This window comes from Trachurus japonicus, chromosome 17 (genome assembly GCF_045865225.1).
Source record: "Trachurus japonicus isolate A0001 chromosome 17, Traja_1.0".
NCBI lineage: Eukaryota > Metazoa > Chordata > Actinopteri > Carangiformes > Carangidae > Trachurus > Trachurus japonicus.
In genome coordinates this window covers 37,672,674-37,699,381 of record NC_140923.1, presented here as the reverse complement: position 1 = coordinate 37,699,381, position 26,708 = coordinate 37,672,674, and the positions used below count along the sequence as shown (strand labels likewise).

The 26,708-nt window shown below is 41.7% G+C and overlaps 1 protein-coding gene across 13 annotated transcripts in view; it reads left to right on the top strand.

The window, feature by feature from the left end:
• Positions 1-257: 257 nt before the first annotated feature.
• The window catches only part of ctnnd2b (catenin (cadherin-associated protein), delta 2b), a 173,195-nt gene continuing 146,744 nt past the window's right edge, over positions 258-26,708 (top strand). For 9 of the 13 annotated variants that reach the window (XM_085805985.1, XM_085805995.1, XM_085805982.1 and 6 more), the window contains exon 1: positions 275-585. The gene's annotated coding sequence lies outside the window, so the exon portion shown is untranslated. Of the gene's footprint in view, positions 601-26,708 lie in introns of all 13 variants that reach the window. The other 4 variants (XM_085805987.1, XM_085805990.1, XM_085805989.1 and 1 more) reach the window with 4 other exon arrangements.

The window sequence follows — 26,708 nt, the reverse complement described above, 5'->3', positions numbered from 1 at the left end:
TATGTTTATTTGTGAATTGTCCCACTACATGAAGTTGTGTAGGGCCAGTAACACACATCAGCCATGTAACAACACTTTGCCTCTTTTTGACTTTCATCACCACCCATATACCGTATACTCCCTCTCATCACCGGTTGGTGTCGCTGCTGGCACTGGTACCCCAGCCGTCTGTCAGTCTGTCTGGCAGGGATTGGGGGTGGGGGGGTGGGGGGTTGTTGCATTGTGAACCAGAGGAGAGAGAGAGTGAGTGACTGAGAGAGGAGAGAGAGAGAGAGAGAGAGAGAGAGAGCGAGCGAGCACCTCTGCCGCTCTCTCAGCCTCCTCTCCTGTGCGCAGTGCTCCGGCCGGCCGCTCCTTCCCTCCTCTCCTCACTTCCTCCCCACAGCTGGCTCTGTCCTCCCTCCCTCTCTCTCTGATGCTGGCTTGCCTTCTCCGTTCACACAACCGGACCAAATACTTCGGAGGGTGGAATGACTGACTACCTGTTTTGCATGGTCTGAATTTCGGGAAATTCGCACGTCGGAAAGGAGGGGAGTCAAGAGGGAAGAGAGAGGCTCTCCATCCCCCGAGGGAATTTATTTTACAGTAAGCAGGCGCAATGTCAGTTTCCTCATTCCGCTCGTCTCACACCTCCCATCTGTGCAAATGCATGACAAAAAAAGAAAAAAAAAATGCTAAGAATATGTCAGCCTGCTGGGAATATGGCTGGATGTTGTGTTTTGTTCGTAGTGTGTTCCAGATGTTTCTTTCTTTTTATGCCATTTTATGTCAGTTTATTCCGAGGCGTGGTACGGATTGTGTGTGTGTGTGTGTGAGAGAGAGAGAGTGAGTGTGTGCGTGTTATTATTATTCTGCGCTAAATCGCTGTGGTGCGCTTGCATCGATCGTGCGCTGAAAATGGAAACCCCCCATTTCAGCTAGAGTCGCCATGCATCCATCCGAGGCCAGGGTGTGTGGGGGTCGGGGGGAGGAGGAGGAGGAGAGGGGATGGCGATGGAGAGGGAGAGAGAGAGAGGAGGGGGGGGTGGCGGTGGCGGGGGGGCAGGTTGACGGATGCGAAAACGCTATTACTTTCAGATTGACCTAAATATGGGTGATATTCGTAAGATTATAGCGGGTGACAGCGGCTCATCGTGACCGCCTGCGCCGCCTTTGTGTTGCCTGTGCGCGGACGATGAGCGCGTTGCCCCCCCCCCTCCTCCCTCCTCCCCAGCCATCATCATCAGGCATGTGAGCGGATGAAGAGCACCTTGCTGCCTGCCTCTGTGCTCCAGCTCCTGCATGGATCGCTCCATGTTGATCATCCCAAAAAGAAAAAAAAAACAAAAAAACAACAACAACACCTCAGTGTGTTTCTGATCAGCTCCAAGCTTTTTACTCCTCCCCACTGTAGAGTAATTAATCTCATTCATCACGTTGCCAAGACAACTGTGTTTCAACAGAGAGCAAGATAATGTTTGCTCACGTTAATTGTCTGTGGGTTTCTGCTGTGTGACCTGGCAGACACCGAGGCCTATAGTACCCAGTGAATCAGCCTCACAGCTATCAGCCGTCCCTGTGGAGGCTGTGTGGCAGCTTTCTCAAGCCTCCTTTAAAGTTAATTCCTGTGTTTTCTCTCATGACCTATAGCACGTACATCACAGCTCCACTCCCAAGATGGAGGACTCGCTCAGCCCTAATAACTAGTTTAATGTGACGGACACCGAGGGGGCTGGGGCGGGCCAAAGAGGGGCGTGTGATTAGGGCCAGCGGAAGAGATTACGGCTGACAGCGAAATGTCTTATTAAGTTGCTTATCAACAGGCTGTTTTTGAATTGATCTGTGTATTGTGCATGGTGCAGTGTGTTGTAGCAGATGTTTCCCATCAGGCTCGAGTGGGGAAACATGACAAAGGTCAGTGGATATGGCAGCGGAGAAGAGGAAGATGATGATGATGATGTGTTCATGTTCGTTGAGGTGGCAGCGCAGAATTGATGCTCGTTTGTCCCTCTCTCTTTTGACCTCTGCTTCCTGCCTCTGGACCAATGGAAACTTCCTATTGAACACTAAGAACCAATTAAATCACGGTGGGACAACAGCCAAAATGCCGGTGACTGTAAAGCAGTGATTTTTCCATTACCAGCAACTTTTCTATATGAACAGTTTGACATTACAGGGAAATACATTCATTCGCGCTCTTGCCCAGGGTTAGATGAGAAGATCAATACCACTCTCAGATCCGTATGGTATACGTAAAGCTACGGCCAGCAGCAAGTTAACGAAACATATACAATGAAATGAAGCTCGATATTTAACATGATGCCTCCTGTTTGCTTGATCTGTACAATACCGGACTGTAAAAACAACAATGTGTGGTTTTATATGAGGGGTTATGAGCAGGAACTATTTCTTGGCAGAGGGTTCTGACTGTGTGTAGAGTAAACTGTGACTGCGCTGTGGCTTTAGTGGACTTTTATTTTGTGGACTGATATGATAGTGGTATCAGTGTTTTCATCTATCATTCTGCAAGAAGCAGAAGTGTGTCCTGCAAGATGGTTATTGTGATTTTACCTTCACACATTAATGTAGTTTTTAGGGACTTGGAGACAACAATCTCACAACAAAATAAATCAAAGATGAGTAAAAAAAAACATGGAAATGTTAAATATCTCAAGGCAACTTAAAGTGTTTTTTTTTTGGATGCATGGGCTCTGACAACTGTGTTAAGAGGGGTACACACTACAGGATAATCAGGCCGATGTCGCCCTTACGATCAAAGCCAGCAAAGGCCTAATGATTATCTGATGTTTGCAAACAACATCATGTCTGATTTCCCTGTGGTGTGGGGTGTGTTCAGAGTGATTTTGTCCAGTCCGATCAGCTCAGAAGGCGTCGGAAGGAGAGATCGTAAATAATGAACATGTTTAATATTTGCGACTAGAAATCCTCTAGTGTGTATGGTGTTCCAAGTGTGTTCCACAGTGTGTAATGTCACGTGTACCGGACCAACAGCCAATCAAGACGCGAGCTGAGTCAGCAGCTGACTGACTTTTATTTACCTGTTGCCATGGTGACTCGGGTATCAGGGCCAGAGCGCACAGCGATGCTCTCCAAGCGATCTGTAATACTTGTGACTCGCGCTGCAATGCAAACAGCCCACATTCCCGCCGTCTCCATGACTTTTTCCATAGCCGTTTGGTTTTTGTGTGTGTTTTAACAACCATTGCATCTTCTTGTTTGTCCGCCATGTTTGTTTACACTGAAGTCACGTTTGACCACACAAGATATGGAATATTGAGCGTGAAGAAGCTGATACTCTGTTGACAATTCACTGCTTATACTGTAGAGAGCCTAAGTGGAAGCAGGAAGTAACGGTCGCCATGGGACTTCAATTCGGAAAAAGTCTCCATGTAAGTGAACGGGAGTCAAAGTTTTATTTCGTGATCCGATTGAATTGTGCCATGAGAAAAAAATATGACCTCTACCTGTTTAAAACATCGCATTTCATGCTGCGAATTCAGCAGTTTGTTGTAAAACTATTGTAAAATAAAATTCAGAAGAATCCATAACCAGAAAGACAACAAGTGGCGTAGGTGACGTCACACACCAAATGGCGCCCTTTCCCGTGTCAGTTGGTGACGTATTTCTTGTGGGACACCAGATCTGTAGTCTGTAGAGCGGTCTTCACACAAAATACATTCTTCCGTTGCCATTTTACGATAAACTGCTGATTTTGCGGCATGAAACGTGATATTTTAAACAGGTAGGTCATATTTTCTTCTCATGGCACAATTCAATCGGATCATGAAATAAAACTTTGAGACTCCCGTTCACTTACATGGATGGAGACTTTTCCGAATTGAGCTCCCATGGCGACGTTACTTCCTGCTTCTGCTTAGGCTCTCTGTGCACACCACACACTATAAGATCAGAAGAGAGAGATCTTGTATGATCTATAAAGTGTGTGGTCTCCTAATCTGTGAAGGTTTGAAGAATCCTGTAGTGTGTACCCCCCATTTAGGAACCACTGACTTACCCACTCGGGCCTTATGACCCCAGATTATCAGCGTCTGAATGCAAACACGTCTCTCATGTTGTCACTGTGGCGCGAGCGTGATCACAGTTTGAGTTCCTCGTCTCCGCCACTCATTTGGCCTGCCAGAGTGCACACAAACAGCTCGTGTTTACCGACTGCTACAAGCCAGATTTGCGACATCTCAAAGCGGAAGCTCAGAGCACTTAACACACACACACACACACACACAGGTGAAACATCCAGCCAGTGTTCTCGTCACACAACATTTAACTGATCAAAGAGCTTCTTTCTCCCAAGTGCTGCTGCCGATGCTGCTGCTGCTGCACAAGTTCCCATAACACCCTGCTGCACAGCACATAACAGGAAGCCAGGACTCTTAGGAGTATACTCACCTGCTACTCTGAGGTATAACAGTACCCCAGAGCATCCCCCCCCGCCCCCCACCTCCCCAACTTCCATCACCCACCTAATTGCATAAGATTCATGGTGAATAGAGGAGTAACCCCATGACTGCAGTCCTTGGTGAAAAGTCCTAAGAAGAGATGCTCACCGCCACGGTTCAGAGAAGTGTTAAGAGCGTTATCATCCTTCTCCAAAGACTTGCCTCGGCCGCTGCAGCCTCAACAGGCTTCATTAAGTTTTTATATTAAGAAGATGATACATGTGATGTGGACAAACTCTTAATAACCTCTCACTGAGACTTATCTGAGATATGGATTACTGCTTTCTGCACACAAGACCCAGAATCAAAATGAATGTATAATTTGGATGCTGCGTTTAATTTGTCTCAGCAGACTAAAACACAAAGGCGACAGACAAAAATAACGCCGACGATTCTTACAGACGCTGCTTTAAATTTCCAATCTGTTACAATCTGGGTCTTGATTTCCCAGTTTGTGCCATCATGAGGTGTGCTGAGATCTGGGAGCAATACTATAAAAGAGAGGTGGCAATCCGCTTTTTAACGGACAACTATCTGATATTAATAGACAGCTAATGTTAAATCTGAACTAGCTGGACAATGAAAAAACAAAAAGAACTGCTAAAATAACTCAGGAGCACAGAGGGATCAAGAATAAGTGTAGCGAGAAAGAACTACAGCTTCCACTGGTTGAATCTAGCCATCAGGGACATGACAGATAATGTATATACAGTATGTAGGGGTTTGATTAATATTTAATTAGTATGAAACATCCTACTGTATGGCCCACTTTTGCAGCAGCATTAACACGCTTTAGCAACTTCAAAGTTAAAGTTGTTTTTCCCGAGCTGTTAATGTTATCTCGTGTAGCCCCTGCAGACTGCAAATAGCAGATTGTATAGCAGAAGCAGCTGCATTCAACCAGGGAGTTCTTGATGGTAGTCATGGTAATATTATTAGTAGTACTGTTAATAATTATAATCATCTAAATACTCCAACAAATGTGAGACTGTAATGATTGTACTGCTAATGAAAATATCAGCTCTAGTTAGTAGCTGTAGTGCACAAATATGTGATTATTTCAATTAATTTATTTGGTCTTAAAACATCTATAGTCCTTCGTGAAATATAACAATCAGGGGGGCAAATACTTTTTATAGCCACAAACATTTACTACTTATATGTGAATGAGCCATTCATTGTCCTTACTTGATAATCTCTGCTGATAACCTTGTTCAGAAAGAGACATGTGGCCAGGGAGAGAGTGAGTGGGAGAGAGAGAGAGAGACACATAGAGAGAGCATCTACCAGGTCACTGTATTCCAATCATGGCAGCATCTGATTCATATCACAGCTGGCACCCCCCCCCCCCTCCTCAGTGAGTCGATAGGGAAGATAGCGATAGGTTCCCTGGTCGACAACCTCTTTTATCCCGTGAACCGTTCAGGGTAGGAACGCAGCAGCAGATGCAAAGAGCTGGACATTTGTGTCACTTACGCTGTGAACCGTGGCTTAGATGGTTACACGGACACTGAAATAATTGTGATGGTAAAATGATGCAATGAAACCAACATACCAATGACACATCAGATGACATAGTCCAGTCTGATGTTATGCGCTGGGATTGAGAGCCAGGTCAATGCACATCTCCTGCTCTGTTTTATGACTGTACTGGTTATAAACAGTATTAATGCTGAGAGAGCAGCATGGTTCAATTTTAGATCCAACGCTGCCTGCAATGTAATTTAATCATATTTCCTTATCAGTCATAATTGCAATAAAAAAAACACTTGCAGATGACTCACGTTTTGTCAGTCAGTTAATAGCATGCCCAGCTTAGACACGTATCAACTGTACCACAAATAATAGAACATAAGACAATAAACACTTAGGTTAAAGGGTTAACTAAATGTATTTTATACAGTATACTTATAATACATAAATAGATTTCAATTATCTGATAATAAAATAGTTCCAGATACAACTATCATTACTTTCCAATACATTTCCTGGTTTTTCAATTACATAACAGGGAAAAAAAAAGAAGTTTTTTTGAATTGAATATTGATTTACCTACAGGATTCACAAAGGAAGATGGAACTTGTGTTCTGGGGAAGAAATAACTCATATTTTCTGTTCAAGGCTTCAACAGTGTGTTTGATGCCGCCCCCAGTGATGCAGCTCATGGATATTCTATACAGACACACACAACGCATTACAAGTGACACCACTTGAAGGCAGTTTATCAGATGTCACACTGCTCGTCCAGCCTGGAGCCTCAGACATCAGCAGACGTTTCGTATCTCCGCTGTGACGCTCTCCCAAGGCCTGTGCTGCTGCCACCTCCAGTCTTAGCCTTTGGTCTGGTTTTATAGAAGTGCAAACACCAAAAAAAGAAAAAAAATATATATATATAAATATTTTGCTGTTCTTTGCTATAGTTTTAGGATTGTAACCTTTGCTGAATGATGAAATGTTGCTGCTCCTGCACACCTCTGCGTTTGCCCTGTTGCCTCGCCATCAGTAAATGCCAGTTCCAATGGAAGCCATACATCCTCAAGCTAAAACAGAACCACCACCAAGTTTGACAGATGAGGCAGCCACTTGTGGTCATGAGCTGTTCCTTTTGTCTCCCTCACTTTGCGCTCTCCTTTTGATATATTTGATATTTGATTTAAGGTTCATAAGTCCGTAGAAGAACTTATTTTTTCAGAAGCCAGCCAGCTTCTTTGTGTGTGTTTCTGTGAACTACAGGCCGTCCTTTCTGTTTTCGAGGCTCGCCATGGAGGTTTGTATCTCGTGGTGAATCCTCTGAGGTTACAGTCATGAAGTCTTCTCTTGATTGTTGACAGGGAGACATGTCCGCCTACACCCCGGAGAGCATTCTTGGCTTGCTGTGTAGTCATGTTATCTTCACCATGAAAATGATTTTCCAGTTGTCTGCAAGACTTGTGCTTCTCAGATTACCAGGCCATTTGCCATTGAGGAGTATTCTTAGATAAACCTGCCTTTTTTGGTTTACTTAATTGTTTATGTTGGCAAATCTGTTACCGCTGATTCTTTTTCCACGTCGTTATTAGCTCCATCACTTGCACTGTCACCTCGTTACTCCTCATGTTAGACTGACACCTCCACCTAAATCCAAATGGCAGCTCTCAACTCTCTCATCAGCTCTCAACTCTCTCATCTCTGAGCCACGTGTCAGCTCTTTGTGCATGAGCTAACCTTGAAACGACACTCAGCCGCCTGAGAAACATTGAGCAGTCAAGTGTCCAATTACTTTTGAACCCTTGCAATTTGGCCCCTTTGTGTTAAACGGCTCTATATCACCCTGAGTTCTTTCTCTATTTACGTTCATCTACTTAACACTAAACTGAGACCATTTCAAACTGAATGTGCTGAAGCACAGAACCTATAAGAGTGGGGAAAAAAAGATTGTGTAACTATCCAAATACTTAAAGTGATAGCTTGGGTGTTTGACACAGAGTTATGTGAGGTACTTACCTATAGTCGGTGTATTTACCTGCAGGAAATTTTAGGCACAGAAGCTGAGAGATGTACTTATAGTGCTTTTCTACTCATTTTTTTTGCTTTTCCACTTGCCCCTAGTACCTGGTACCTAGGGATGGGTACCTTTCGCATTTGAATCGATACGGTATCGATACTCGGTACCTGGGAACCGATATCGGTACCTGTTTTCGGTACTTTTTGTGTGTGTGGTAATTTAAAAAAAAAAAAAAAATCAAAATGTCTAAAATTTTAATATTTACCTCTTAACAACATCACAACTCCTCAGCCTTTAAGAGTATTTTATGTTTTAGGGATGGGCAATGATTTTAATATAATGGAATAGTCATTCAATGAAAAAAAAAAAAAAAGTTTATGAGACTATCGTCTTGTCTGAAAAAATGTCAGTTTTTACTGAGGAGAAACATGGAGAGACTCCTACCAGAAAGCTCTGTGTGAAACATTGTCAAATAAAAAAACAACGACGTGTGCTGCTGCCCTCTTGGCCAGGTCGCCCTTGAAAATGAGATCTCGATCTCAACGGGTCTTTTACCTGGTTAAATAAAGGCTAAATAAAAAATAAAAATAAACTGAAACTGCAGTGCAAACTCTGCAACATGTGGACTTCACGTTTTGACGAGGGGAGAGGGGGAGACTTCATCCTTGTTTAGATGTGCTCTCATTACGTGACGAGGACTTGAATTGCGCCGCTGTGATGAGAAGCGGGACTCGGGACCGCACCGCTTCAGTACGGATTGTCACAACAGTCCGTTCTTCATTGTTAAATTACGGACGGCTGTTTTTCAGGTAGTGATTTAAAACGACGGCGCTACCGCCTCTCCGCGTCTCATTTCAGAGAGAGAGAGAGAGGGAGAGCGAGAGAAGGGGGGTGGGTGCGAGTGCAGACTGCCGCACGACGAAGGTGCGTTCAGGTACCGAAATGTGGTACCGATTGACTTTATGTGAATCGATACTCGGTACTTTGGTGGGAATTCGGTCGGTACCAAAAAAGTACCGAATTTCGGTACCCATTCCTACTGGTACCTGATACTTCTTTGGTAACGCCTCAGCCCGGGTTCCAAGCGAGCTGAAACGATACTAAAACATGACGTCAGCCAACTGCCTTCCACTGACAGCGCGACTACTGACACAAGAATCAAACCCGCAAATTTAAAAACACACAGACAACAACGACCACTGATCTGCTATGAGGAAAACCACGCTGTGGTCCGTAATCGAGGTGCAGACGAGTGAGATTGGAGCTGACGAGAGGATTGAAAAAAGAGAGCGAGACGACGTGGCCGTAGCCGCCATGATATGGCGACCCCACCCACACTGAGGAGGTACTATCAGAACTCAGCTGTAATGGAAAAGCGCCTAAACCGAGCCGTGCCAAGCCGTACCGTGCCCGTGACTGTGTAGTGGAAAAGCGCCATTAGGTTACCTACCTGAAAACATCAGACAAGATATCGCAAACAGTCAGTATATGAATATTTTCACCGCCTCATCTCGCCATCAAGCAGCCCTTTATTACTCAGCTGGTGCATTGTATAGGTGCACTTATACATAGGAATACTGAAGTTCAATAGTTGGGAGAATGTAGTGATACAGACAGCAACCTGTGGTGTAAAGCTGGTGGAGTCATGGAATGATATTTCATTATTTTATTTCAGCAAAGTCATCGTAGTGTAATGAAATGCCAGATATTTTGTTCAGTTCAGTGTTGACCTCCACTGTTTGAACATCATATTGATACCTATATCCCTGATCAGGCTCAGAACTCAGGTGACTTGACGACCACCGGCCACTTCCTCCCTCTTCTGCAGCTTCTACTCGCAGGTCCGGCTGCTTCTCTAATGGATAATGGCAAATAACAGCTGCACTTTGCTTCCCTGTCTCGGGCACTGAGTGGTTTTCCCTCTTCTCTCCTGCACTAAGAGGAGAGAGGAGCGGAGCGGGAGCTATGGAGAGGGTAATGGTTGTTTGTCGGACACATCATTTTGTCACTTGAGTTTTGTTCATTTCACTTGATGGTTGAGTGTGCACTTTACAGCCAGGAAAGCTCTCCTTGCAGAATCGCTTTGCACCTATATTTACTATGGCAGCCATTTGGTGTGTGCTTTAAACAGACACTTGTGAAAATGTGCCCATATCTGTCTCAGCTGAATAATGCCATTTAGTTCATTTTACACATGGAATCAAACTCAGTCTGTCGAGCCAAAAGAACACCACTGTAGCGGCACATTAGGAAATTAATGAGTAATGGATAAATGAGATGCATCTTTCATCTCGGTGTTAATCCAAGTTCAGGCCTTGGTTGTCATCATTGTTTCAGCGGGTTCACCGTCCTCTCAGTGTCTGGCAAAGCTCAGACCCCCACGTGTCCTTCTGCATCGAGGGAGACAATAATACTCCTCCTAATCCACCTCTCACTGCATTGCTCACCCAATCAATCCCCTGTGGAGTGGGACGTTGCCAAGTTGCGGTTGCCAAGTTGTGGTTGCCCTGGCAACAGGGACTCAGTTTTTTTCTTGTGCTGTGATGTCAACCAGGTGCGGCGCGGCAGTTTGGGCTCTAACAAGGACGACCCTTGTTGGGAATAATGAGCGAGACTCGGCTGTCATGGTGATGACTCTTTTTGTGTATGAGGAGAGGTCAGCGAGGGCCGACGCCCAAATAGCTTGTAGAGTGTGAGTGGGTGGGTTGGAGTGATAAGTTTGTAACATCTGTATCACAGTGTGACAGCAGCTTGATTTAATTTGGCAACTATATATTTCTGTACAGTGTTGAGGCTGTTGGCTGTGAGTGTACCGCTTGGCATTCTCTAAATACTACTATCAAAACAACATCAAAATGATATTTTTATGTATGCCTTACTTAAAATGTTTTCTTCAAGCCACTGTGAACCATGTGTCAAATGGACAGTTTTATATTTGGCACTATTGGATGTGTCGGAGTGAAATCAATTTGTGTCAAAATCACAAATATATCAGTTTAAAAGATTATTTTCTGTTGGCTCTGCTGATTCTCTCAGCTCTGCTGTTCCGCCAACGATGCTATCAGCAGCTGTTCATGGTCTCAGCTAATGCAGGAATTGGGAACTTGCATCTTCCAGCAGATAATACTGGCCTGAAGCCATCATATGAGAGGAGTATTAGAGCCGTAGTGTGGTAATGTATTGATTGACAGGTGTGAGGTCCCACCCCTGACTTTGGCCATCCATGATTGGTTCGAGGTTCGCGGAGAAATGCATCATTACACTGCTGGCAGGCTGTTCAGTGCCAACACCTCTTCATGTTAACTCATGTCTGGTTCATATTTTCATCTGGAGAACATTATAAAAAGGAACAAACTGCAGGTTTAATAAGTCAAGGGGTTGGTCCTGATAATGACTGGATGGTGCATCGCAAATGTCCTACACCTTAATCACCCACTGTCCACTGTGGCCACCTGTGATGTCTCAGTGGTACAGTACAGGAATGTGGCACTATGGACAGGCAACATGCATGGTTAGATAGAAGTTAGATATTTTCCACAGTGTACTTTGCACATGCAAATAACAGTGAATTTGTGCTAAAGTAACTTATGTTATTCCACACATGAAACTGTGCTAAATACCTTCCCTCACATGGTGCATGTGACATAAAGGTTGTTATTTAAAGGTGTTAGCTACTGTACAAGTTCAGCCGGAGCGATCATTTTGCTGCCAAGCTTTGTTTTCCAAAACGTCTTCTCAAAACTAATGACAAGCTAATGTTATGTACACTTTGTTTTAATCTCCATGGTTTCTTCTGTGGTTTCTCCGTTGTCATTTCCTGTTTTCATGTTTCGGATTACTGGCACGAGACTAGTGCCACCCGCTGTTAGGGAGACTTATTGCATCTCGCGCAAGCGCAGAACGTACAGGCTGCTGTGTAGTCGGCAGTAGTCGAGGTGATGTGTTTCACTGTTTCCTTTCTCCCGACTGTGTCTGACGAGAGGCGACGACGTAGTCGTCGGACAAAGGCCGTTGGCCATCAGCTCGCGTCGGGGCGGAGTGTGGGGGCCTTAAGTGTCGCACTCACACTTGTCCGCTCTGGCTCCAACCTTCAATTGTACTGGTAGCCAGGTACGCCTATAGGGAGGGGCTAGTAGCTAAAACTAAGCTAACGCTAACCGTATTTATCAAGCAGCAGCTCCAGTGTTGGAAACACATCTGAATCATTTCACACTAACTCACCTGCAGCATCACACCTGCACCAAAAATGTTATACCGGCTGACCGTTAGTTAGCATTTGCATTAGCACGATGCCATTTCTCCACAGAGCTATCAGGAGCTATCAATGTACTAATACTGTTGGCGCAGAGATCATTTCATGCTGACGTTGCCAACTTAACCAGATGTAAATATTTTCTGGACCCGTCAAAATTTATAAAACAATTATTTATATACTATTAAAATTCTATTCTGCACTTTTATTCTGTGCCCCTCTAGACGTTCTCTGTGGATGTATTATTTTTGAAAAAATAATTGTTTTGATGAAAAAGTTGTAGCTATAACCTTTAAAATTGAATACATACAAACCTGATTAATTGTTGCACATTCTTGAATTCATTACCAGGGCTACAGTATGTAGTTTTTTCAACTGTTGCAGAAATATAAAACACTCTTGTTGCCTCATACAGCCTTACTTATAATTAATTAGGCATCCCTTCTCTTTCCCTCAGTCAACACTGTTGTTGTTTTCTGGGGGTTTAAAAATCCTTCTGTAGTCATTACCAAGTGGGTGACTTTGCATGCCCTTGTCTTTTTTCCTGTGTGTGTGCTGTGTGTGTCTTTGACTGGGTGGGCGATAGAGGACTGGCTGCAGCCTGACAGCTGCTCTTTGTTCTCATATGCCTTTAGCGTTTATGAACTTTTATGTTTAAGTGGGCCTACATAATTACAAATGAGCTTCTTCTTTTCCATAGAAGCTGCTGAGAGAAAGCCATTATGTCCTGCAGAGCTTTTTGCAACTGTGAAAGTACAAAAAAAAAAAATAGACAGATTGTGGTGGTTAAGCATCCATTCATCACTTATCACCTTGATGAGAACAATTCTCACTCGGCTCTGTTTTATTGCGTGTGTTCTCTGGAGCTGGCAGTGGATACTGATTTTTCACAGACATAGACAGAGAGAGAATTTCCATCATGTTGTTAAATTAATGATTTTTACAGAGGTGTATTTTGTTCCATTGGTGTGTGTTTTTTTAAGCTTTGGTACTGTAAGCTTTTTGCTTTTTTCAGCACAGATTAACACAATATACTGCACCTTTGTTCTACAAATTGGGAAATTACAGCACCAAAATGTTTCCAACCTCTCTCCCATTGATGGAAAATTGTAAGTGTTTCCTTCCTTTGTCCCCTACCTCTCCACCTTCCACACCTCCATTGTTTAGTTTTTTTACCCTGCTGTTTGCTTCCTTTTTTTGCTGACACCGTGGTTTTGCGTTGGGTCTGTTGCAGACGGCGTGGTATCAGTGTAGTCTTTTGCTTCGGGCTGTGTCCTTGATTGTTTTACTGACCAAAAACACTTCTGGTAACCGTTAATGCGGTTACGAAAAAAAAGGAAAAAAATCACGTTAAGTGGCCATTACATGTGGAAAAAATGACCACTCAACCATTTAAATTTTAGAGAGGTGAAAAGTGAAAAAAGATAAGCACCTAAAAGAGGGAGTGGGGTGCTATCTATTCTTCTCCCCTGACAGGTTTTATTTCATAAGCAATTTTTAAACTTTAAAGGGCATTTTAGTGCCCCAAACCCTCATTAATTTCTCACCCTGTGCAAGCATTTGCTTGCTTGCAGGTTTTGTGTGAGTGGGTTTGTGTGTGTGTGTGTGTGTGTGTGTGTGTGTGTGTCTGTACGCGTGCAGCAGAGGAAGTGGCGTCTGGCCAGTGTACCCAGCTTTGTCTGGCTTTAATGCCTCTTCATTCACTGTACTCACATCCAGCTAGCGCCCTGACAGCAACTAATCTCCTCTTTATCTTAAAGGTTTGCTCAGCACTTTGGTGTCCCATTCATGCGGCTGCAGACCAAAGATTTCAGGCAGCAACACTGCTCCTCTAGTTGACTGCCTCACTATACCCATTAGCTGGCTTTGTACACTGGAGTAGTGACTTTGGCTCCAACTTTCATACCCAGACGTAAGACTGTGATTTTTGCTGGTTTAAGGTCTCCATCGTCCTTGGCGATACACATACTGAAGAAAATGTGTCATAGTATGTGTCTGCATGGGAACAAGATGAAATTATTCCTAAAACTAAACTCAGCCTAAACTCAGATTATATCATACATGATAGAAATGTAGGTCAACAGGGCCATTCCTTTGGTCTAAATAGAAAGTTCTCAGCAAGTATTTGGTGGATTCAGTGTAATTTTGTACAAACATTCATGGTCCCTGAAGGATGCATCAACCTTTCCTCTACTGCCAACATGAGATGGATGAGATGTTGTGTTTTTTTGGACTAGCTATTGGATGTCTTGCCATAAAATTTTCTAAAGACACTCAGAGTGCAGAGAATGAATCCATTATTGCTACATAAGTGATCACTAGATTCTGTGACATTTTTGACCCCTTTGAGCATCTATTTTCAGAAGTGTCTGTTGGCAGCCCTTTGGGCAGAACATGACTCTCTCTGTCTGGAAAGAGTCATCAGTGTTTGTGACTCTGCTCTCATGTGGCTTTGGCTCTATAGATGGACTTTGTTCAGTGAGTAAGGGAGAGCAGCAACACGCTCAATTTACCAATCATCTGCCAGCTAAAAAAAAAAAAAAAGTGAATGAGCTGTGAATGTGAGCACCTACAGTACGAGCAACCACTGATTTAATTTGACAATTTAAGTTTTATTTAATCACAAATCACATGACAAAGTTTACAAAAGTGAGTTTATTCCTGTGTTAGGGTCCTCTCTGTTTGTGACAGTATATTCCACAGTGTGTAGGCCTGCAACAGCCTCATCAAAAGGTTTTAAAGTAGATTTAGATGCATCTAAGATTATAGCAGCATAGTAATAACAAACAGTGATATAGGTTTGACTGCATCGACATTTGCAAATATGTTCAGAAAGTATTCACACCCCTTCTCAGGACACCCCTTCACTTCAAAAAATCATTATGTTGCAGTTTCTTCATCAATCCACAATTAATATAGCTCATAATGACAAAGCTAACCCTAACCCTGAATTCTACAACATTTTGCAAATGTATTAACAATAAAAAGGAAAACACCAAAATCATCACATCACATGACAAGTAGCTACTCAGACACTTAACTCAGTATAAAGTTAAAGCACGTTTGGCAACCAGAGTTACTGCAGGACAGCTCTTTAAAGAAATGATGGATTTCTGTCCATTGAAATATTAAAAGGCTTTTAAATTTAAACATTTTACAGAAAATGTTGTGTTTGTATCAACACAACCTAAACAGCTGATGCTCAGAACAAGGCCTTCACTCTAAAATACTAGAACCAGTTGCACATGTTAGATAGAGGGAGTAAATCAAAGACCTGGCACTCACTGTTGAGGTAAACTAAGGCCCTTCTCCCCTTTCTGTTGAAAACAGTTGTGGATGTGCTGGGATGCCCCGCTGATGTCCCTGACTTGTCAAATCAAGTCCAGCATCAGCTGACCAGTGGTGTAACTGTATCACTCAGCTCTGTGACTCAGCTCTCTGACTTTACAGTGAAGGGGTCTGAATACAACTGAACTAGTACAGTAAATATCATCATGTTTACAGTCCATGATGATAATATTGTGACCATGCCAAACATTATTAAACATCAGCAAAATATTGTATCTCTCACATCTGTGATTCTTCAACCTCAACAGCAGTTTTCACTTTTTCTCACCAGAGTATAGCCAGGATTAGACCTTCACTTGCAAACATTAAGACCCTTTGTGCTTGAAGAAGTTATGAATCATTACCTTTGTTGATCTATTATAATTAATGGCCTTGAAAATGCCTGCTAAACACCCTTTTTATATCCAGGATAAGTAAAAAAAAAAGGTTTTTTTTTTTCTTTTTCTGGAAATTAGTTATATTATACGTGAGACCATTAACAAAAGTAATTAGCTGTAAAGGTCTTGTTATGAGATGTTTAGACACCAAATAAGCAGTGTAAATAATGAGCATGTCGTTTCCAATCACTCCCTGTGAAATTACCCTTGGCTCACAGGGCCACGCCCATGCTGTTTGAGCACAGCTCTGTATTTGGGATTAATTGAAATAAGTTCTATTATTGATCAGCCTGGCCTGGGTTACCCACCATAACCCAGCTCTGAGGGAATGAGTCTAGTAGTCTTTTATCATTTACTATTACTGTGCATCACTTGATTGTATTTAACCCATGCACATTTGGTAAATCATTAGAATGAAGATTGAACTTGTTGAAATTGTGTTTTTTTATGGGCTCATCTGGGACATGGAGAAGATTGAAGTATTTTAATCAGCTTTGATGTCTAAAAGAAAACAGGACATTTCACTTGGGAAATAGAGCAAGATATAGAAGAAATGAAATCACAGATGTTTGTACTTGATACAACTGGTAGGAATCAGCCATTGGACGCTGACAGTCAGCCATGTGGGACTTTTTTTTGCTTTATCTCCAGACCCAGTTAGGCAAAAAATGGCTCCAGTGTTTGGCAGCCGCTGATTGAAAATGTCACACTGCCTCCTCGAAGGCCGGCCTAGACCACAGAATGAGCCTCTGCACATAGCTCAAAGAAAATATTTTCTCTCAGACCTCTTAAGTTTGACTAATAGGGATTTGTCAGGTTGAGCCGAGCATCTTGCTGATGACTAAGCATTGTGTCTGACTGAGAGATGAAGAGACTTTGCAGTTTATTGGCTATGGGTCAAATCCCTCAGAGTTTTTCACTCTGCTGGCTAACATGCTGCTCTCCATGTGCTCCAGTATGCAAGTTAGTCTGGGAATTCCTTATTTGCTCTACTTTCAGCTGCTGTAGTAAAATAACATTATGTCCTTATGTTAGGCTTCAGGCTAAATTAAAGAATCTCATTGATCTGCAGTAGTGTAATAGTGGTGTCCTCAGTTAACTTGATTTCCAGCGTAATTAATGGAAGACGTTGATAAGACAGTGATAAGCTTGATAAATCTGCAGGGTAGGACTTTTATGTTATTAGGCTGGATATGGATGTTGCTTGAACTCCCTTTCCTACATAATGCACCAAGTATTCACCACATTTGATTGCCAATCAACTCATTCTTTATTTCATTGTTCATGTAGGGGGTTGTGGTGCATTTCCAGGAGTTTGATTACTTGACTGACTGGCTTCACGTGATTCTGATTATGGATTTGCAGTGACAACAAAAGCAAGAAATTCAAAAACATATTCAAAATTATTTGAATTATCAAGTCAGAAGGCATTTATGATCATATTATACATTAATTATTACCCTATATTCTAAATTACCATATTGATATAATGTCACAAGTGATTCACCATCTGTCAATATCCTATAATGATTATAGTAGGCTATTATATGGAAATACACTATCTATAGTGGCGACTTATTATTAAAGCAATCAATTCAAATATGTAGAACGCTATGTAGCCTATACAACATAAGTAAACTCAATTAAGGATTATTACAAGGCCAGGCCATCATTTTTTTTAACCATAGCTTAAAATGCTAGCTATAGCTAAAAATGTGATTTCCATGCTAAGGACCAGCATTTCCAATTCACTGAGCCTCACTTCCACGTTGACAAATATACATTTTAGAGAGGTGAAAAGTGAAAAAAGATAAGCACCTAAAAGAGGGAGTGGGGTGCTATCTATTCTTCTCCCCTCATTGTTTATGCCTAAAGGAGGCATTATCATTATGCCTAAAGGAGGCATCAGTCGCCTGATGCTAAAATGACAGGTTACCAGTTATCCAGCTGGGCTACCAAGCAACAAGCACAAGGTGGGTAAACAGGGCTTTAGTGCACGTGCCCTCCACCATGGTACCTGGTTATAGCGCTTAGCTTTGGGTTTTCATGTCAGTTCTGCACTACATTTAATTCATATTCGTCATTATTTTTTTGTTTTTTAATATACATATTCAAAAAACAGGAAACAGGACATAAGAAGGTCACATTACCATTGTTTTCCCTGTGAGATTTACTGAATGTTTGAACATGCATTACTCTTTCTCTTACATTTAAATTGCCTTACACATGAGGGCCTAGTACCGTGTCACATGAGGCCGGAAGGGGAGAGAGGGAGAGAGAATATTAGACAAGAGAAAAGCGGAGAGATGAAGTGGAAACAAATGCAGAAGGAGGCAAGAAGAGGCTTTATATACGCTGTGAACATTCACCACTGACTGTGGGAGCCAGTGACACATGAAATATGAGAGACAGCAGCACTCTCCACTATTTATAGCACTGCAAGAGAGAAAGAGAAAGATTGAGAAAGCGGCCACACCACATACACTCCAGGGCAGAGCTGGCATCATTTTTTCATTGGCTAAAGAGGAATTGCACCCAATTTTCAGGATACACGTATATTTAATGCCAATAGCATCGGACAGTTCCAGTCAGATATGCGCACATGCACAAGTCCCCTTCCATCGCGTCTGCATCCACTGGCCTTCACTTTTCTTAATTTTCACTGAGCTAAACAGATGCTCGGGGAAAGCGCTGGTCGTGGCTTTGTCTTGTCGCTTTGTGACTATTCAAACCCATCTGTAGCTCAGCACTGTTTTGCACAAACTGCTAAAAATGTATCAGTGCTGCAGGGAACACAACAGCATGTCCTGTTCCGCTGGAGATAAAATGAAAAGAAGCCACAGCAAAGAGGGCGCGCAGCTTCATTTCATTTCTGCAGCATTATGTTTAGACGAAGCTGTGACCTGTGAGTAAGATTCAAAAGAGATTGAAAATAATAAATTGGTTCTCGTGTGACGGCCCATCACTAGATATAGCGGGCCACTGCTGAGCTAAATTAATAAGGGTCATGAGGTCAACTGTGACTATTGATGGATGGATGAATATTTGGGGAACACTCATCGTTTGACAGCATCCACTGTGTTGTTTTTGATGTTTTAGAGTGATGTGACCCAGAATTTCTCTAACATGCCAGCCCTGTCAGGCCAATTCAGGCCAATATTGGAGGAAAACTTTGATGCTAAATGCTGGATAAAGCAATAGCCTGACCTACACACTTTTTACAGCATGCGACCCATGAAGAGATCTGCTGGAAAATTGTAAGAAATTGTCCTGACCTGTCAGAAAAATAAGAGAAAAATGAAAAAAAAAAAGTCCATCTTTATTTGGTTTTGCTGAGACATACTGCACTTCAGCGGTTTAAATAATGCTGAAGAAGCAAAGCTTATATTTGTGCGTGCTTTTCAATGGTCTATCTATGCTTCTTGACATTTCACTGATTCTGACCGTGTCCTGCAGTCCCAACCACAGTCATCTCTGCTGTTTGATACTGCTGTTCTCATGCTTGGAGTCGAGCTTTAGCCATGGTCCGAGGCAGAGGCCGAGGGCGGCTGTGCCCCTTTGATGCTGCCCTCCATAAGCAATTTCTTCAGTGATGTCATTTCTTCTGAGAAAAGCCCTTCAAAGTCAGGCTGATGTATTATGCATGGCGCTACTGTAGCTAGCCAGTGTGCTAGTAGTGCTCAGGGGTGGTAATGGTGATGCTCACAGTCCTGAGAATAGTAATGGGAAGCCTTTGTACTGGAGGCTGCATTCCTCTATAGTCAGCTTTTTTCAAATTTATTCAGTGTATATGTTATGATATATGAGTGCGAGGCTATACTATGCATACTGAATACTACAGTAAAGTGCACTGTAAAAATCAAAATTGGAATCTAATCCAACACGGTGTAATCCAACTTTTAAAAAAATTGGAATCCCAAGTTTTTTGTGTGCAAAGTTATTGTTTACATCAAAAAATATGTTGTGCTTTGTCAAGATTATGACATAGCAGCTTTTATTTTGGTTTTCTATACGTTTTATTTTGGTTTTCTATATGTTGACCACATTGAACCTAAAAATTGAAAATAAGATCACCACTATCACCACCCACATCCTGTCTGGCCTTTACCTTTGACAAAAATACAGCTGACAGTTTGTTTTAAAAATATGTAAGAATGTAAATGACATTTTTATGTCCGAGTTATTAAAGAAGTGATGTTCTGCCCCTTTTTACTGTGGCTCCACACCTCTACAGTATTACTGTACCATGCATGTAAAATAGAACAGATGTTTAGATATTGCAGATGTTCTGTCTTTTTTTTTTTGAAGGTTTACAGGGGTGAAACATCACTGTCTTTGTTGGCTCAGGGTTCACTGAATAAGCTAATGAGCTCACTGAATCTGCAATGAGCAGGATGCTTGAAACTGAACAGTACACTACACTTCTGCTAAAGTAGACAGCTAGTTAGTTTTGCACCCAAATCCTGAATTGTATATTATTTTCACAGATTGTGTTAGCCTCAAAGCTAATAGGCTTTATGCGCAGCTCCACTACTTCCTGAACTTAAACAAGCTCCTTTATTTCCTGTTTTACATTATTGGACAAACTGATTAATCCATTGCTGTGATTACTGAGGTCAGAGTCAGACACACCTGGATTAATCAGTTTGTCCAATAATGTAAGACAGGAAATAAAGGAGCTTGTTTAAGTTCAGGAAGTAGTGGAGCTGTGCATAAAGCCTGTTGCTTTTATTTTCTCTTGGTGCTGTGCCATTTGCATTACCCACTGACATAGCCTATACATCAAAGCACTGAATACACACCTGTTGATGAAAGTGTTAACTAATCTTGTTGCTGGCAAGGACTGGGAATGACAGTTGGTCTATTGGTCAATTGCTTGGTTAGTTTGGTCCAGATCTACTATTGGATGGTTTGAAAACTAAGCTGAATGAAATTTTGACATGAATTTTGGGATACTATACTTTAAAAATATAAAATATGAACTATGTAAGAATAATACTATTAATAATATTATTACTATATAGTGCATACTTTATCAGTGTAAAATATATAATCTAATGTACTGTAGGCGACTCTGTATTATATAATCAATATTCAGATCAGGCTACTGCTCTATCTGTCCTCATGAGAATCGTTACGATTTTGTGCCACTATTCAAGATTCCCGTTGGATAAATCTCTTCACTTTTAATTCATCCACCATCAGTAGTTTGGCATTTGGGGTCTGAATATCTCATCAACAATCAGATGTATTACCGATAATAGTTGTTTTTACAGGATAACAACACAAAGTCATTAGCAGCAGCAGTGTTCAGCTTCCCATTGTGTTGTAAGACAGGACATGCCAGTGTTCACGAGGGGGAGCACTTGAGGGGCATTAGGTCACTCCTGTTGCCATGCGACATAGAGCGGCGATAACTATCTCATTAGCTAGCCTGTTATCTCAGTAGGGCTCAGCTGTGGAAAAAGGAAAATGGAGAACAAAACCAGAGATTTCTGTGCTTATGGCTAAATGTGACAGTAGAAATTCCTCTCAATGGTTGCGTTGTGCAGTCTGAATGAATGTAGAAAGCATTACTTGATATATAGACTGGGCCAAGTATAGATGTATGCTAATGATAGCAGGTTTCTAGTTACCTGAATTAAGTTAATGGTAGCTGATAGCTCATAATTTATTCTCCATCATTGGCTTGTCATTTCATTATACCAGTGCTCAGGAATGAGAAGTGAGACAGCGAGGGATTAGTTGTTTTATATATGTGTTTTCACATGAACATAATTTCATTTAATAGGGTTAATAGTTTTATTTTGGCTACCCTAACCACTTTGAACAGTTTTGTGCTTCTTTATACTTTAACTCCTTTCTACATTTCAGATTATAATATAGAGTAAATATTATACTTAATATTTGGGCAGCTTAGGTTTTTTTTCTTTATAAATAAAGAATTATTATTAACAAGCAAGACATTTCAAAGCCTGCAACACCTCAGTTCCTTTTTGCCCTGGGGGAAGTCATTCATTCATAATTTGCACTCAGAGTCACAGTCCACACATGCAAGGTAGGTTAACTGGCCACTCTTAATTGGCAAGAATGTGTCCATGGCTGGACCTTTGCATGTGTTAGTGCTATGATAGACTGGTGACCTATCCAGAGTGTCCCCACCTCTCTCCCAGTGTCAGGTCTGATTCAGCCTGGCTGTGACCCTCAGTGATAATTGTTAACACTGAATTATAATGGAGTCTCATCATACATCTTATACATTAATAGATCAGTTCCATTTCACACTGTTCTCATGGCAGTATGGTTGAAGCATATGCTCACCAGCCTCAGGCAGTATTGGTTGGGTTTAGACCCAGTCTCAGTGTTAGTGTCTTGGGTATACGTTCCTTGAAACACAGGAATTGAACCTGTGGCTTTACAATAATTAGACACCCTCTGCTAATACAACTCTAGCCTTTTGTATTTTCCTCGCTGGTGAACACGTAAACCCTCAGGAACTCCGTTCTAACAAATGCTGCGGCAGCTTTTTCCTCTCAACACAGGCAGCGCTGCAGTTTGACCAACACGGTCGACTGTGAAACGCCTCAGCCTGAAACTTTCATTCACCCCGTCAACAAACAGCTTTGTCATGATGCTTCTGTCATGGCATGTTTTGAATTCCCATGTGGGCGGAGGAGGGTAGTGCAAGTTTTAATTTGTCTCTGCGCTGTGTTTATCACCGCCCGTTGTAACCTCTGTAATTATACACATGTGGTGGAGCCGCTCGCGAACGCAGCTCACCCAGAGGATCTCTGGAAAATGTATAATTCATGATGTTGATTGTATTTTTAGCTGCTCTGGCTTGTTGTTTGAAGATGGAGATGTAGCGTGAAACAAGGGCTACTTTGTAATGAAGATGAGGATCTACTCTTTGAGTGAACAGTTTGTTTTCCTCCTCTTTTAACTTTCGTCCACTGTCCACTGGGAGGTTGTGTGGAAAGAGGTGGAGTCTTGTTTTTTTTTCATCAGGTTCCCCCACTCTATTTTCAAAGGTAACAAGAAACAACACTGATGCCTGAGTTAATGCCATTATTTATTCTTATTTGATTGATATTTTCCAGCTAAAACAGAGCTCTAAGTAGCAGAGTCCATTCTAGTGAATGCCATTACACTACATGAAAGATTCAATGTCTTAAGCTTTGAATTGCCTACATTCCCCTGTTCGTTAGAGTGGCATAATTTATATGGGAAACTGAGCAGCTCCTTCTTTCATTTTAAATTGGAAATGACTGACTACATGATGTTGGAGTCATGAGAAGTGTATCCGTATGTGCGCTAATAAGATGTCTGCCCCGTGCATGCAAAATGATACACTTTGCTATTGGTACTTAAGCAAGGTGGATGATAACGTCTTTTTGAATGCAGTGGGGAATGTGGTGGATACCCCCCCCCCCCCCCTCCTCCCTTCCTGTAGTGTGTGTGTGTGTGTGTATATTCATCAATAAGAGCACATTAGCAGTGACCTGCAGTATGTGGAGTTCAGCTGTCTTGCTTGCATAGTTTGTAAATCTCTCTCTTTGCCTTTCTTTCTTTCTCTCTCTCTCTCTCTTTCTCTCACTCACTCACTCACTAGCTGTGTTCAGATGTAGTGCACTATATAGCACTATATAGTGTGTTCGCCATTTTGTAGTGTTGTTCGAATTCTCCGTGATTAAAAAGAGCAAGATAATTAGCATGTTAGCTACGATTTCTTTAGGTTTTTTACCAATAAACTCCTCAGACGTATTTGCCTTTGCTCCGTTTACCTCGCCTAAGGAGCAGGAGTTGGGCGAGCAGCATCCTAACAATAACAGGCAGCATTAAATCAATCTAATAAAGAAACTGTAGTAGAATATGTAGTAAATAGAAGTTTACGAGCTAAGCTAATAGCCACAGTTCACACGGGAGCTGTTACAGCTCACGGTTGGGACACACAACAGTAGTTGACCAAACGAAACTTCCGATATTTCAACAGTTTGTTGTCCGAGAAACACAACCCCGCAGAATCACATCCTCAAATGTTCCTGCAAGTGCGGTTTTTCTTATTTTATTTTTATGTGTGCGGTTTGTTTACATTATTCTCTGCGTGTCTGCTTACACCACAGCAATACCTGGCGCATCAGCTGACGCATCCACGTTCAGAAAATTACCATGTAGTATCCGAATTCTCCTCCTGTCGTTCCCTACATCGTGTACATGATGTAGTGCACTATATCAGGGGATAGGGAGTGAGTGAATGAGTGGATGATTTCGAACACAGCTACTCACTCACTCTAGTGTTCCATTAGTTAGCCATCAGGGGTATCCCATGGAATCTCAGCTCTCTCAGCCAATCACTGTGAAGCTGTATGACTTGTTTCTTCAGCAGACAGGCACCACGCAGCAGGACCTGTGTTTTCCGCAACTACACAAACTAAACAACAACAAATATTGATCTTTCCTTTAAGTTTTTGCAAACTCCTATTTTGAATCTGCTGCCACAGCCACCAGTGCTGCTCTGGTTCCAGGCTTTCCACAAAGTTCATAACCAAGCTTGGCTGCAGTGATTTGCAACATTAGTCCTCCTCATGTCCCCTAAATGCAGCTTCATCATTTCAACTATCCTGAGATATGCACTAAAATATGGTTCAGAAGCCGAGACGCAGTAACAGTTTTCTTTCACAAGCATATTATGAATGTATACAGTAGCCTACATCTCCTGCAATCTGTACAAGAGCAGAAGAAAGCCACAGATATTCCTCTTCCGCTTCTCAGAGAGCTGATGAGGCAAAGAACATTTTTGCTACATGTATATGAAAACAAAGTTAATAATGAAGGCATAATTAAATATGAATAACATGTATTTTTCCAGTAAACATTTGCATATATTCAAGAGATGAAAGCTGCTGCAGCGGTAAATTGACCTGCTGTGCACAGAAGCCTGTGATGGAGCTGGAGCGGCTGCAGCCACATTCAGTTGACACTGTTAGCTGGTGATGTCAGGCTTGTAGTCAGCATTACAATTCAGCCCAGAGGCGCTTGCAGGGACTTGAGGTCAGGGCTCTCGACATTCAAGCTACGGCTCCAATGGAGAAAGCATTTCTTAATGGAATAGGTTTCGTGCATCAGGGCATTGTCATGTTTACAAGTTGCTAAATCACAATGTAACCACTATTAATCCACTATTAATTAGAGCTATGTATTATTAACTACAAAATCCAGATTGTTCTCATGTTCATGTTTAAGTTGTGTCAGCCATCAGCCAGATGATGTGTATCATCCCTAAGTGTTGTGTAATGAGATTTGTCATTCAGCTAAATGAACAGTCAGTGAGTGATAATGAGATAAATTGCAAGAGTTCTCACTGTGTACAATACAACCTTGTGGTGTTATGAGTCTGCGGTAATGAGTGACATACTGTACGAGTGTTCTTCTTTTACATACAGGCCAAACACACACACGTGCCTTTATCTATTTGAGATTGGAAGGAAATGAAGTGATTCCTTCAAAGTTTTCCAAACTAAGAGGATGACTTGGAAACATAAGATAGATTCATCAATATGCCTCAGTTCTCTCTCTGTCCCTGGATCAACACATACATTCATATGGCATCAGTTTGAAAATGATTTCCTCAGGATTTCTCTACCTGAGGAGACCATGAGTGAAAAACAAGACCTGCCTGATCCTTGTTTTTGACCGAGCTTCATGTCTTAACTACTAGTGTACCGATGTCTGCGCTGAATTTGAACTCTAATCAGATCTTTAAAGGCTCCCTGAATTTGATTTCTCACAGTCCTCACAAGTATAACTACAAGGAGAGGCTTGTTTTGTGTGAATGTGCATTTGTGTGTGAAAGAGACATTTGAAGAGACATTTGGAGGAAAGGCAAGAGAGGGATGTATCTCTGCTTTATTTCCCCTTGTAGGAAATGAAGAAACAGATAAAATGGTTCAGGTGGGAAAGAAAAAAAGAAAAAAAAAATCTCAAGAGGCTTACAAAAACATCTTTCTTGACAAGAAACACTCAGGGAGAAAAGACGAAAAAAAAATATGACAGAACTAGAAACCAGACAACACAACCCGTAATGGCATAATCAGCTTCATAGATGGGATGTCCGTGTTTGATGTCTTAGAGAAGTTTCACACAACATTGTCTGAATTTATCAGCCTTCAAAAACAGGGCTGCATCTCACCAAAAAAAGTAACTAGGACTACAGCTCGTTGTACCTATCATACACTATCTACATACTATACATACAGTAAATTCTTATATATACCCCTCCACACTGTGGAATATTCAGCCTTTGTAAAAGCAACATTGTATTCTTCTCCAAATTTGTACAAAACTGTAGATATTTTCCTAAATATTTTTGATCAATATATTTTTTTATATATATTTTTAACTTTAGGCCCTACTGTTCTACTTCTGCTGCTGTGACAAGTAAATTCCCCATAACTGGGTTCAATAAAATATCTTGTCTTATCTCATCTTAGCTTACTTTAGCTCATCTTAGCTCACTTTAGCTTAGCTTAGTTTAGCTTAACTTGTTTTAGCTTATCTTATCTTAGTTTAGCTTAACTCAAAGAAAAGTGTGTAAAAAAGAGTAGAAGTTCCTTCACAAGATTCCTGCAGTAGCTGCTTGTTTCCATATAAAGAAAATATCTCATGTAATGACCTTGTGTCGACTTTACTCCCCCATGCATGTCATAATTACTTGTAAATGGAGAACCTGCATATGGACATTGAATGTGAGCCATACGTGTGCGTGTGTCTATGTGTGTGTAAGCAGGTAG